Raw genomic sequence first — 14,999 nt, forward strand, 5'->3', positions numbered from 1 at the left:
GGACATTTCTGTTCGATGTAATTCAGACCCTGATGTAGCCCATTAGGTTGTACTCTGGAAGAGGGAGGAGGGAGAAAGAGAGAGCGCATAGTTCTGCTCTAAATGTACTGAAGCCACTGCCACACCCTGTACTAGCCAATCCCCCTCTCCACTCCTCCTTGGGCCTCTCTCTCGTCTGACAAGCCCGTCTGAGTCTCTGTGTGGGAGGGTTGGGGTTGGGATAGAGTGACAGAGAATTAATTCCCCTGTGCCAATTCCCTGTGTCTCCCCCCCACGTTTATGTGCATGTAGGTTCTCTCTCGCTCACACACACACACACACACACACACACACACACACACACACACACACACACACACACACACACACACACACACACACACACACACACACACACACACACACACACACAGCGCTGGGTCTGTGTTTGCCAGGATTGGAAACTATGCTGCCCATTGTTGCAGAGCGAGGCTTGACACATCGCAATGGAACGCACAGCAGCACAGACACAAAGGACAATTCTAATCCCAAAACAAACACTAACACACAGGTAGCAGACACACTAAGCCAGGCCTAAGTCTGAGGGAACATTAGTGAACAAATAAACTAAAGCTCAGTCCTATGTTGAAGTATTAATGGTTAATAGGAAGTTCTCCAAAAGAGAGTCAAGTAACGGTACTCAAAGCAGCTCTCTCTCCTCTCCCCCTCCCTGCCTCCTCTATGATTACCTTTGGTAATGGTGGTCCCCTCCCTCCCTCCCTCCCTCCCTCCCTCCCTCCTCTATGATTACCTTTGGTAATGGTGATTCTCTCTCTCCTCTCCCTCCCTCCCTCCTCTATGATTACCTTTGGTGATGGTAGTTCTCTCTCTCCTCTCCCCCCTCCATCCTCCATGATTACCTTTGGTAATGGTAGTTCTCTCTCTCCTCTCCTCCCTCCCTCTTCCATGATTACCTTTGGTAATGGTGGTTCTCTCTGTCCTCTCCTCTCCCCCCTCCCTCCTCCATGATTACCTTTGGTAATGGTAGTTCTCTCTCTCCTCTCCCCTCTTTCCTCCATGATTACCTTTGGTAATGGTGGTCCCCCCCCTCCCTCCCTCCCTCCCTCCCTCCCTCCCTCCCTCCCTCCCTCCCTCCTCTATGATTACCTTTGGTAATGGTGGTCCTCTCTCCTCTCCCTCCCTCCCTCCCTCCTCTATGATTACCTTTGGTAATGGTGATTCTCTCTCTCCCCTCCCTCCCTCCCTCCCTCCCTCCCTCCCTCCCTCCCTCCCTCCCTCCTCTATGATTACCTTTGGTGATGGTAGTTCTCTCTCTCTCTCTCCCCCTCCATCCTCCATGATTACCTTTGGTAATGGTGGTTCTCTCTCTCCTCTCCCCCTCCCTCCTCCATGATTACCTTTGGTAATGGTGGTCCTCTCTCTCCTCTCCCCCTCCCTCCTCCATGATTACCTTTGGTAATGGTGGTTCTCTCTCTCCTCTCCCCCCTCCCTCCTCCATGATTACCTTTGGTAATGGTGGTTCTCTCTCTTCTCTCCCCCCTCCCTCCTCCATGATTACCTTTGGTAATGTTGGTCCTCTCTCTCCTCTCCCCCTCCCTCCTCCATGATTACCTTTGGTAATGGTGGTCCTCTCTCTCCTCTCCCCCCTCCCTCCTCCATGATTACCTTTGGTAATGGTGGTTCTCTCTGTCCTCTCCTCTCCCCCTCCCTCCTCCATGATTACCTTTGGTAATGGTAGTTCTCTCTCTCCTCTCCCTCTTTCCTCCATGATTACCTTTGGTAATGGTGGTCCACTCCCTCCCTCCCTCCCTCCCTCCCTCCCTCCCTCCCTCCCTCCCTCCCTCCCTCCCTCCCTCCCTCCCTCCCTCCCTCCCTCCCTCCCTCCCTCCCTCCCTCCTCTATGATTACCTTTGGTAATGGTGGTCCCTCTCTCTCCTCTCCCTCCCTCCCTCCCTCCTCTATGATTACCTTTGGTAATGGTGATTCTCTCTCTCCCCTCCCTCCCTCCCTCCCTCCCTCCCTCCCTCCCTCCCTCCCTCCCTCCCTCCCTCCCTCCCTCCCTCCCTCCCTCCTCTATGATTACCTTTGGTGATGGTAGTTCTCTCTCTCCTCTCCCCCCTCCATCCTCCATGATTACCTTTGGTAATGGTGGTTCTCTCTCTCCTCTCCCCCTCCCTCCTCCATGATTACCTTTGGTAATGGTGGTCCTCTCTCTCCTCTCCCCCTCCCTCCTCCATGATTACCTTTGGTAATGGTGGTTCTCTCTCTCCTCTCCCCCCTCCCTCCTCCATGATTACCTTTGGTAATGGTGGTTCTCTCTCTTCTCCCCCCCCTCCTCCATGATTACCTTTGGTAATGTTGGTCCTCTCTCTCCTCTCCCCCTCCCTCCTCCATGATTACCTTTGGTAATGGTGGTCCTCTCTCTCCTCTCCCCCTCCCTCCTCCATGATTACCTTTGGTAATGGTGGTTCTCTCTCTCCTCTCCCCCCTCCCTCCTCCATGATTACCTTTGGTAAAGGTGGTTCTCTCTCTCTCCCCCAACCCTCCCTCCTCTATGATTACCTTTGGTAATGGTGGTTCTCTCTCTCCTCTCCCCCTCCCTCTTCTATGATTACCTTTGGTAATGGTAGTTCTCTCTCTCCTCTCCCTCCCTCCTCCATGATTACCTTTGGTAAATGGTGGTCCTCTCTCTCCTCTCCCCCTCCATGATTACCTTTGGTAATGGTAGTTCTCTCTCTCCTCTCTCCCCTCCCTCCTCCATGATTACCTTTGGTAATGGTGGTCCTCTCTCTCCTCTCCCCCTCCCTCCTCCATGATTACCTTTGGTAATGGTGGTCCTCTCTCTCCTCTCCCCCCTCCATGGTTACCTTTGGTAATGGTGGTCCTCTCTCTCCTCTCCCCCCCTCCCTCCTCTATGATTACCTTTGGTAATGGTAGTTCTCTCTCTCCGCTCCCTCCCTCCTCCATGATTACCTTTGGTAATGGTGGTCCTCTCTCTCCTCTCCCCCCTCCATGGTTACCGTTGGTAATGGTGGTCCTCTCTCTCCTCTCCCCCCCTCCCCCCTCCATGATTACCTTTGGTAATGGTGGTTCTCTCTCCCCCTCCCTCCCTCCTCCACGATTACCTTTGGTAATGGTGTTCCCTCTCTCTCCTCTCCCCCTCCCTCCTCCATGATTACCTTTGGTAATGGTAGTTCCCCCCCCTCCCTCCCTCCTCCATGATTACCTTTGGTAATGGTAGTTCTCTCTCTCCTCTCCCCCCTCCCTCCCTCCTCCACAATTACCTTTGGTAATGGTGGTTCTCTCTCCCCCCTCCCTCCCTCCTCCACGATTACCTTTGGTAATGGTGGTCCTCTCTCTCCTCTCCCCCTCCCTCCTCCATGATTACCTTTGGTAATGGTGGTTCTCTCTCTCCTCTCCTCCCTCCCTCCTCCATGATTACCTTTTGTAATGGTGGTCCTCTCTCTCCTCTCCCCCTCCCTCCTCCATGATTACCTTTGGTAATGGTGGTCCTCTCTCTCCTCTCCCCCCTCCCTCCTCCATGATTACCTTTGGTAATGGTGCTTCTCTCTCTCCTCTCCCCCCTCCCTCCTCCATGATTACCTTTGGTAATGGTGGTTCTCTCTCTCCTCTCCCCCCTCCCTCCTCCATGATTACCTTTGGTAAAGGTGGTTCTCTCTCCTCTCCCCCTCCCTCCTCCATGATTACCTTTGGTAATGGTGCTTCTCTCTCTCCTCTCCCCCTCCCTCCTCCATGATTACCTTTGGTAATGGTAGTTCTCTCTCTCCCCCACCCCTCCCTCCTCCATGATTACCTTTGGTAATGGTAGTGGTTCTCTCTCCCTCTCCCTCCATCCATCTATCTCTGTGTCTAGCTGTGTGGTGATAATGGTGGTGTTGGATGTGTCCCAGGCGACACGGTAGCTATAATTCTGCTGGAGGCCTGATTGACAGTTAAAGCCAAGCTGCGGCCCAGCTGCCTCCGTTGTCCTGTTGCAGGGGATTACACCGCCCGCCAACCCTTTGCTGCCTCACTCCTCTTTCCATCCTTCTCTCCATTCTTCATTCACCCGCTGCTGTCACGCAATCTCAAAGTCGTGGTCGACTATGGACGACCACTTGGCCGAAAGCCAACCAACTTAATAAAGAACGATATCGCTTGCCGGTTTATCCTCCATTTACTAATCCAAAGTAAAGTCCCACATAGCCACCTCCTTCTCCTCCCATCCTTACGTTCTAACCTCACCAGCATTCCAATCCATAGTTGTTCTATCCATTCTCCTCCATCTTATCTTCCTGTTGTTTTTCACTGATAAAAAGTGCTTGCACTTAAAATGTCTATGTGGCAGTCTAAGCTTTGAATTTTTAAGAGATCCCAAGCAAAGCTCTGTACAGTATAGTACTGTTTGATAATGGGTCAATTGGCGTGATAAGACCAGTGACTAGGAATGCATAATTAATGTAAACTAGAAAGGTTTCTGTTGATGCACTGCTAAATGGAGGGAAGCGGCATTGCCTTGAACTGGCAGAAAACACAAGCAAACTAAAAGAGGGTGGTGATTTGATAGGCTAATGTAGAAACACAAGCTGTGAATGGGTGAAACTTGTCCACAGCGATACTGGACAAGCTCAGACAGCACAATCTGGCACAACCATAAACAACACTTAAGTAATCACCAATCGGTATTGGTGATTAAACAAAACTCAAAATAAAATGGCTGTCTTTGGACTGATTCCTCTTGCGATTATCCAGGTGTGAAAAAGTAACAACTACGACCGACCACCAACTAACACAACCTACTTCAAGGTGAGAAGAAATGTGGCAGGTGCTGTACACAACGCCAACAACTCTTCGTGATCCTCTCAGAAATGACAACCAAGCATAATTGAGATAAACCATTGTTGCATTCCAATCCCAGACCCATATTCTTCCAATCGGCCAGCAGACAATGTATAACTCCAGTCCTGTTCGGAGCGCCCTGGAAATACAAGAACCCTTCTGCCAGCACATTAGACACCCTGGAATGGGTCCAAAACTATCACACACGTCTCAATGAGACACTTACAGTCAGAGCGAGGAGAGATGAAGCCAGAGATGTTCCATTGGGTGAATGATTGATGCTTTTAAAAGGGAGACACAGTCCTGTCCTATCAGGCTTACAACATCTTCACCCTGTCAATGATGTGTTGCCTTTGAGCATGTGCCCACAAAAAGGTCAACTTATTATCACACATGATTGTAGAAGTGAAACTATTGAAACTACCCAATAGGTATAAACTGTCCATATAGATAGATGTAACAGTATATAACAGTTTATGTTATGTTATATTCACATTCGCAGGTAACTGTCCTGTTATTGGCCATAAAAGCAGGCGACCTTAGTATCGATCCCTGCTCACGGATGCCAGACTGACCGGACGGATAAGAAACAAGGCTGCTGTAATTGCATTATGGATAATCGATCCGATCAACTACAGATTGGGCCAACAGCAATAATGACAGTGTCCTGGTTGTCATGACGATCGGTGGCTTGGGGCAGAGGTAGGAGGCTGGGGTACACCACACCGTGATACAGTGATCAGGAGTGAAGACAGTCACGCCAACTCCCTAAGCCCTACACACTCTGTTTGGTCACCATTACCTCACTGTACCGACACCGCCTGATATCCATCACAGGCCCTGACCCATCCCTGTCCTTTGTCTGACCTAGCGTGAGCTGTAGTGCCCCTACTGGACCGCACAGCATCACGCATGCTCTCTGAGGACAGCCACTCCCATCATGGCTGTAATGGTGGTTAATTGAGGGGCAAAAATACTACATTGTTTGAAAATACTGAAGAAATGGGTGATCGATTTCCCAGGCTTCCCATAGGCCCAAACTCCGTTGACAGGCTCTTTAAGAGGGCCTGTCTATCTATGGTTGACCAGGCCTCTCTAGGTCTAAAGTTACTGTGGCTTGACTTCCTATCTCTGCTGCAACACACGCTGCCAAGGGTCCCACTTCAGATGGGTCATGCAGGCCAGGCTAGCAGAGTCATGGTGAGCAGCAGCAGCCACAGGGATGGGAGACACAGATCAGACCAGATTAGCAGAGTGAGGGAGAGTGGAGAGGAATTGAGAGTGCTAGTTCTACTCAATTGGTTTCTCCTATTCACTCTTGCTAGCGAGACTGGGGGCCCCTCTCACCTAGTATACTCGTTCATCAATTCGTACCCTTCCTGATAACCTCAATTTAATTCAGTCGTTTTGTAATAACCGCCCTTGTGTAATAATCCAAGCACACAAGTGAGGGTTTTAGTGCATAATGAAAATGTGTCCCATGCGTGTAGTTGGAGCTCACCTAAAAGGATTTTATCTAATGATCGGTGTCACTGTACACTATGCACATCGGTCTCTATTGAGGTAGGATTCATTTTATTTCGATAGTCCTTTTCACTTCTAATTTAAAAAGAATGACAGTTGTGGATCATTTTAACACGGACTTGGTATGTTTCCCAACAGTGCTGTCGAGCTTTAGGGGCTTATTTTGTTACATTTTAACTCCAGAGAGTGTAGTACGTCATGCCATGTGTATCCGAGAAGCAATCCCCTTTGCAGGGCACGATATAGAAAAAAAAACTAACTTGTGATAGTGTAATGACATTACAAATCCACTCGAGGAATTTTCCCAAAAGTTTTGTTTGCGTTTTAGATTTGCTTCTTCATGAGGCATGTAGACACTGTTGACTGACAGCCGTAAAAGGTTAGTTTCTCCACCCCAAAGCTAACTTTTCTTGTCACTTTTGCCCTTTGCAGTGAACGTGCGCTGTGATCTTAGGATTCCTCTCTCTGTCTGTCTCCTCCCTGTAGCATTCCAAACCAAAGCTTCCACAATCCACTAGATGTGTTTCTGAATAAATACATTCCATTCCAAAGCGCTTTTTTATTGTGCCGCCTCGATGGAGTGATGACTACGTAGCTTCCAGGTTGCCTGCTCCTGTTTAGACGGCTAGAAGCTGAACGAGACATTACATTAACATGCACTGGCACAGAGACCAAATAGTACAATGAAATGGGTCGTTTCAACCACAAATAGATATCGACAATTCTTTGACAACAACGTGAGCACGGTTAATGAAATCACCACTGTTTGAATTGTTGTACTAGGTGAAGGGGGATGCGTGAATCTACACAGTTGACACGAGGAAAAACTAGGTTGGCCAATACAAACCTCTAACGACCTAACCAAAGGTCACTAATGATTAGCAGACTTTTACCCAGGGCAGGCTAGATAGGCTACTTTCATTTTGACATGTTTGACATATGACAGAGTAATCCTAGTGGAACCATTCCAGGTCAGGACACAAGTCCAGAAGTTATCCTTTGGGATACGAAAACATCAACGAGTACATGTCTGCATGATTAATCCACAGCCTAACATACTTCCCCTCTTAGCTCAGCTATGCTACAAGCTAGCATGGGCCACGAGACAAAGAAATGGAAACCCACACACACGCAGATTAGATGAGGCCTCCACCTCATTTGGCCAATTTGGCCTGATAGGAGTGTGTGGATTCGTGCTGGAAATGTCTCTAACTGCAGCGGTGCCAAAGAAATGGAGTAAACATATGCAAAATTAAGATAAATATGCTTTTTATTGTCACACACCAGAATAGGTGCAGTGAAATGTGTTGTTTTACAGGGTCAGCCAGAGTAGTACAGCAACCCTAGAGCAAATTAGGGTTAAGCGCCTTGCTCACGGGCACATCGACAGATTTTTCACCATGTCGGCTACTGGCCTAACATTCTAACTGATAGGCTACCTGCCGCTCTAAGTAACACTTTACATTAACCTTGCTATTCTGTAATAATACGATAATTACTAACAACAACAACCTTATTACTGTAGTAATTACAGCATCACTCATAGGTATAAGAGAATCTTAATGTATGGTGTTATCCTCACCTGCATGTTTCTAAAGGTAAAATATATCATTTGACGATCAGACAGAATATAGCCAGTAACGAAGCCACCACTGGGTTCGATAGACCCACCTCTGATTCCTGTCTGTAGTAATCTGGGGAGGATTGTCCAGTAATCTCCTGCAGGATCCACACTCCTCTCTAATAGCAAGAATAATCCTCTCTCTGCTCTTCCTCTTATCATTCCTATCATCAATATCTAGGAGGTATGGCAGTACAAAAGGCCTAAGGGCTGATAATAGTCTACAGAAATCAAATAGGCAGCCCAACACTGAGAGAAAGTAACTCAGTGTTTACAGTAATGTGATGCAATGGGGTGGCCAGTTGGCAGAGGGTACATGTTCCTTTTCATGGATAGGCCTACAGACTGCACTTTGAAACACATGGCAGTGAAAGATATAATTGTCAATAACTGCTCTAAGCAGACAGCACATGTTCAAGATAAACAGCTTTCTGGCTACAGTGCAATATCTCAGCTGCTGTGTAGTAGCCCTGAATGTTGCTTTGGAGATTATATTCACTAAATCATAGCCGATAAACTCAACTCCAAGATTTATGATGTAGTTGAGCGGGCAACTAGTGTGGGTTTTTATTTTTTTTAATTACAGATTTCAACACCCAAAGAAAAGCTCGCAATTAAACACAAGATTTTTCTGTGTAATTGCGGGCTAGTTTTTTAAATAACAACTTTATAAAAACGTATAAAAACCCATACTAGTCGCCGCTCAACTCCATCATAAATCGTTGAGTTTAATCCGCTAACTAAATCAGAGCATAACACGTAGCCTATTCCAGCATTATAGGAAATTAAAACTACATTTTAAACCGTAACATCGAAATGATCCAAATGTCGCAATGTTGCAGAGTATTCAAAGTTCACATTTGTCAACAGTCGGATTTGAAGAAGCTCTGCGGGAGGTCCCGACTAAACTGGAGGTCCTGACTGAGTTGAAGCCCCCCAAACAAACAAAAAACACCCCCTTAACATTAGGAATTGCACTTTATAAAGGCTTATACCAATAGGAACCATGTGCGCAGTTGCTTAGCCCTAATTGAATGACGTTATGGCCACACACACACACACACACACACACACACACACACACACACACACACACACACACACACACACACACACACACACACACACACACACACACACACAGTCAAGCTTGCATAACTTTGCGAACAGCCACAGCTCCTGCGCTGTGACACTCGGGTGTGACACTGCGACTTCACCCATGCACTTCTTGCTATGATGCGTAACGTGCGTATTTCTCATCCAAAATCACCGTCCCTTCTTCACTGATAAATCAACAAACCATATCAGAACAACATGATAGCCGTAACCCGAGGTACCTAAACGATTTGCCTAATAAAAGGATGAGTTTATTTTGAGTTGACTCACCGTTTGCTGAATATTTTTGACAGTTTTGTCGGGAGTCTCCGAGTGTAGCTGCCACCACGATGATGATCCGCCCTCCCGTACTGTGCTTCAATGACCGCAGGGTAACATTACCGCCTACAGACAGATTCCTCCAATCAAAATCCAAAAATACCAACTGACTGAAATTTTATCCAATGATAATGGCGAAAATGTAATTTTGACAGACGCTACCTCCAATCACAGCTTTGTATTTTACAAGCGAACGCCCTGATGGTTTTCTTCGGCACTGTAATTTACTTTGATCGACAACCAGAACGTACAATGAGTAAGTTTGACGCCTTTTACGGGACTATATTGGCCCAATAGGCAACCATCAGAAGAACAGCCATTGAAGTGTATCACGCAACTTGACTAAAACGTCAGAATGTCGCTGGCGGACTGTCTACTTGGCTAGATCATATATCAATTGCATTGGGCCCTTTGGAACGGATCACTTTTATCAAGTCGGTGGTCACTGCCTTTCAAATTGTATTGCATTATGGGGGTAAAAGAAAATCTGACTTGCGCCGACATGTCGACTACATTAACTTTACAACAACCCTATGATCAAGGGTCATGAAGTTTCAACTGCAATTTGATGTAGTTGCTCTTCACCAACTGCAACTTGCAGCCATCGCCTGCATTGTGGGAGGCACTAATTGTCAACCAATCATTCGTGTTTTTGTTTGATTGCCGCTAACGTGACCAAAGTCGTCACTGAAACAGGAAGTAACTTGCCCGCAATTCATATCTAAACAGTGTACAAGTGAATGTAATATTTTAGTCTATCTCCAATTAATAGTACAATGTAAGCCTACGCACGTATATTTACAGTGTGTGATATGGAGGTTGGAGACATGTTTATTTCAACATTTCAAAGAAACGTATAAACGATGGCAACATTGCCATGTTGCATTGAGCTATGCTTGTTGGAAAACCAAATCATTATTCCGACTTTTGGCTGTCGTAGATGCACCTCCCCGAATTCACTCCTCGACTTTCATCTGCAGTTGGTTGCTTTATCAGCCTTACCACTCAAACAAGCCAATTGTGTGGTGTGACGATACAGGTTTTATACAATGTCGCCATCGCATGGCCAAAAGCTCACCATTCAGTGGTGGACGCATAGAGATAGATAGAGGTGGTACTTCCTATGGGTTTGGAAAGGATCACATAATTCCATCCAGGTCATCAGGAGGGATTAGCCACTTGATTATTTTTTCTCAAAGCCGTCACCCCTGTTGAAAATACTTGAAACCCTTGTAAGTGAACAGCTAGAAGAGTTTTTATTTACTAACTCTATTTTATCAATGTACCAATCGGGCTTCAGGAAGAAGCATAGCACAATTACAGCAGCCATGAAGGTTTTAAATGATATCACTGAAGCCATTGACAAAACACAGCACTGTGTCTCACTTTTTATTGATCTCTCTAAGGCTTTTGCTACAGTTGATCATGCTATACTAAGGCAGAGATTGTCGAGTGTAGGTCTTTCAGAGCATGCAGTTGCATGGTTTGTTAACTATCTGTCTGTTAGAACTCAGTACACTCAATTTGATGGGCTTATGTCTGTTAAATTGTCTGTCTTGAATGGTGTGCCCCAAGGCTCTGTACTTGGTCCTCTCTTATTCACTATTTATATAAGTGATTTAGACAAAAATGTCTAAAATGCACTGTTATTTACTGTTGTGCCTCGTCTCTTACAAAAGCTTTCCAGAACATGCTAACTGCTTTTTATACTGTTCAACATACCTTGTGTCAATTGAAGCTTATCCTCAATACTGACAAAAACTAAACTAATGGTGTTTTCTAATGCAAGAAATAGACCTCTGAACCTTTCACATATTACTACCTGTCAGGGCAAGGAGATTGTAACCTCATATAAATATCTTGGAATTTTTATTGATGACGGCCTCTCTTTCAAATTGCATATTCAACAACTTACACAAAAATTGAAGCCAGAAGGAGGCTTGTATCGGCTACATTTATGCCTTTACTAGACTATGGGGATATTTTATATATGAATGCTTCCGCTCAGTGTTTGAGATCAATTCTCTAGTCACTCATAGGCTCAGTCACTGGTATACTTTTATTTACAAAGCCATTTTGGGTTTATTACCCTTTTATTTGTGCATTTTTATTGTTCAGAGATGTGGTGGGTACTCTCTTCTTTGCTGGACTTTATCCTGCTAACTGTTCCAAATGTCCAAACTGAATTTGGTAAAAGGCCTTTTATGTACTGCGCCATCGTCTTGGAACACCTTACAAAATACTTTTAAACTGGAAGAACTTGTCCCGATTGGTGATTTTAAATCACTGATGAAGAATTTTGAGGCTGATTCCCTGACCTGTCAATGTTTTTAATTTGCTGTTTTATACTCTTGTGAATTCAATGGTTTTTACTAGATTACTTGTCGTTTTTCATGTTGTCTGTCTGTAATTGTTTTGTAATGACTTGGTGCTGCCTATCTTGGCCAGTGCGCTGTTGAAAAATAGATTTTAATCTCAATGAGCCCTTCCTGGTTAAATAAAGGTTAAATAAAAATAAATAAAAATTATACTCATTGGCAAACATTCCATAACTGCAGGTGGCAGAAAATCACCAACCTTGGTTTTATACCTGTTCAAACAACACACTCCAGGTGGCAGTATGCACCCTTTTGGTTTGTTTACCATCTCATAGAAGTAGTAGATGAAAAAAATGAACTACTTCAAAATGGAGATGGTCGCAATGGCACCAGAGTGTTTCTAAACCCAGAGGCCCAAAGCTTAGCGAAGCAGACCAAACGGGTTTGGGAAGTAAATGTGGGAAGTGAAAAATGATTACTTAGTTCATTTTCTTGAAATCTAAAGGCACATCGTTGATTCGAGCAGTGATGTAAAATACTTAATTAAAAATACTTGAAAGTACAACCTAAGTGGATCATTTTTTGGTATCTCATCTGTACTTTACTATTTATATTTTTGACAACTTTATACTTTAACTTCACTACATTCCCTAATGAAAATTATGTACTTTGTACTCTATATATTTTCTCTGACAACAAAAGTACTCGCTGCATTTTGAATGATTTAATTTATCCATAAATAAAAAAGACAATCAAATCAAATTGTATGTGTTACATGTGCCGCATACATCCGGTAGACCTTACCGTGAAATGCTTATAATCCCTAGACCCACAATGCAGTTCAAGAAATATAGTTAAGAAATAGACTAAATAAACTAAAGTAAAAAAATATATAATCTAAAAGTAAAATTACATAACAATAACGAGGCTATATACAGGGGATACCGGTACCGATTCAATGTGCGGGGGTACAGGTTAGTCGAGGTAATATGTAAAGTGTCTATGCATAGATAATAAACAGCGAGTAGCAGCACTGTAAAAACAAAGTGGGGGGGTCAATGTAAATTGTTCAGGTGGGCATTTGATGAATTGTTCTGCAGTCTCTGTCCTCTGACACCACCTAGTAATAGGTCCTGGATGTCAAAAAGCTTGGCCCCAGTGATATACTGGGCCGTACGCATCACCCTCTGTAGTGCCTTGCGATCGGAGGCCGAGCAGTTGCCATACCAGGCAGTGATGCAACCAGTCAGGATGCTCTCGATGGTGCAGCTGTAGAACTTTTTTGAGGATCTGAGGACCCATGCCCAAATCTTTTCAGTTTCCTGAGGGGGAATAGGTGTTGTCGTGCCCTCTTCACACCTGTCTTGGTGTGCTTGGACCATGTTAGTTAGTTGGTGATGTGAACACCAAGGAACTTGGAAGCGCTCAACCTGCTCCACTACAGCCCCGTCGATGAGAATGGGGGCGTGCTCAGTCCTCCTTTTCATGTAGTCCACAATCATCTCCTTTGTCTTGATCACATTGAGGGAGAGGTTGTTATCCTGGCACCACACTGCCAGGTCTCTGACCTCCTCCCTATAGGTTGTCTCATAGTTGCCGATGCTCAGGCCTACCACTGTTGTGTCGCCGGCAAACTTAATGATAGCGTTGGAGTCGTGCTTGGCCATGCAGTCATGGGTGAACAGGGAGTACAGGAGGGGACTAAGCATGCACCCCTGAGGGGCCCCCCGAGTTGAGGATCAGCGTGGCAGATGTGTTGTTACCTACCCTCACCACCTTAGGGCCGGCTCGTCAGGAAGTCCAGGATCCAGTTGCAGAGGGAGGTGTTTAGTCCCAGGGTCCTTAGCTTAGTGATGAGCTTTGAGGGCACTATGGTGTTGAACGCTGAGCTGTAGTCAATGAATAGCATTCTCACGTAAGTGTTCCTTTTGTCCAGGTGGGAAAGGGCAGTGTGGAGTGCAACAGAGATTGTATCATCTGCAAATTGGAGTGGGTCTAGGGTTTCTGGGATAATGGTGTTGATGTGAGCCATGACCAGCCTTTCAAAGCACTTCATGGCTACAGACGTGAGTGCTACGGATTGGCACCGGGGCCTCCCACTCATCTTTCTATTCTGGTTTGAGCCAGTTTGCGCTGTTCTGTGAAGGGATTAGTACACAACGTTGTACGAGATCTTCAGTTTCTTGGAAATGTCTCGCATGGAATAGCCTTAATTTCTCCGAACAAGAATAGTCTGACGAGTTTCAGAAGAAAGTTCTTTGTTTCTGGCCATTTTGAGCCTGTCATCGATCCCACAAATGCTGATGTTCCAGATACCCAACTAGGTTAAAGAAGGCCAGTTTTATTGCTTCTTTAATCAGGACAACAGTTTTTAGCTGTGCTAACATAATTGCAAAAGGATTTTCTAATGATCAATGAGCCTTTTAAAATGATAAACTTGGATGAGCTAACACAACGTGCGATTGGAACACAGGAGAGATGGTTGCTGATAAAGGGGCTCTGTACGCTTATGTAGATATTCCATAAAAAATCTGCCGTTTCCAGCTACAATAGTCATTTGCAACATTAACAATGTATATACTATACAAGGACATTTTTAAGTGACCCCAAACTTTTGAACCCTAGTGTATAGTTTCAAAGACATATTGTTGCATGTTTTTTTGGTTTGTGTGAAATCATTAAGAATAATATAATAGCAGTCTGCACACCACCAAGGTGAATTGGTTTAGTCTTGACTCTTGGTAGACAGTGTTGGGGGCTGGGTAATGTATTGCTGCTCGAGTGCCAAATCAACACAAATAGAAAAGGGCTAAGCCATCATGTGGCCAGTTTAGGAAATGTAATTTTACCTTTATTTAACCAGGCAAGTCAGTTAAGAACACATTCTTATTTTCAATGATGGCCTGGGAACAGTGGGTTATCTGCCTGTTCAGGGGCAGAATGATGGATTTGTACCTTGTCAGCTCGGGGTTTGAACTTGCAACCTTCTGGTTGCTAGTCCAATGCTCTAACCACTAGGCTACGCTGCTGCCCCAAAGAGGAAATAAGAGGAGAAACATGCAAAAGATAAAGGTATGCGGCGATGTCATCTCTTTATGAGTATAATATGATGCATGTAATGAAGTAGGCTAGTAGAATGCTTATGTTTGTTAGCCTATGTTGCTACAGTGGAAGTCGGAAGTCATTAAAACTCGTTTTTCAACCACTCCGCAAATTTCTTGTTAACAAACCATAGTTTTGGCAAGTCGGTTAGGACATCTACG

General features: G+C 45.2%; 1 protein-coding gene across 6 annotated transcripts in view; it reads right to left on the reverse strand.

The window, feature by feature from the left end:
• The window catches only part of LOC135517353 (microtubule-associated protein 4), a 134,310-nt gene extending 124,855 nt beyond the window's left edge, over window positions 1-9,455 (reverse strand). For all 6 annotated transcript variants that reach the window (XM_064941570.1, XM_064941571.1, XM_064941573.1 and 3 more), the window contains exon 1: window positions 9,371-9,455. The gene's annotated coding sequence lies outside the window, so the exon portion shown is untranslated. The remainder of the gene's footprint in view (window positions 1-9,370) is intronic.
• Window positions 9,456-14,999: the final 5,544 nt, after the last annotated feature.

Source organism: Oncorhynchus masou, chromosome 28 (genome assembly GCF_036934945.1).
Source record: "Oncorhynchus masou masou isolate Uvic2021 chromosome 28, UVic_Omas_1.1, whole genome shotgun sequence".
NCBI classification, from domain to species: Eukaryota; Metazoa; Chordata; class Actinopteri; order Salmoniformes; family Salmonidae; genus Oncorhynchus; species Oncorhynchus masou.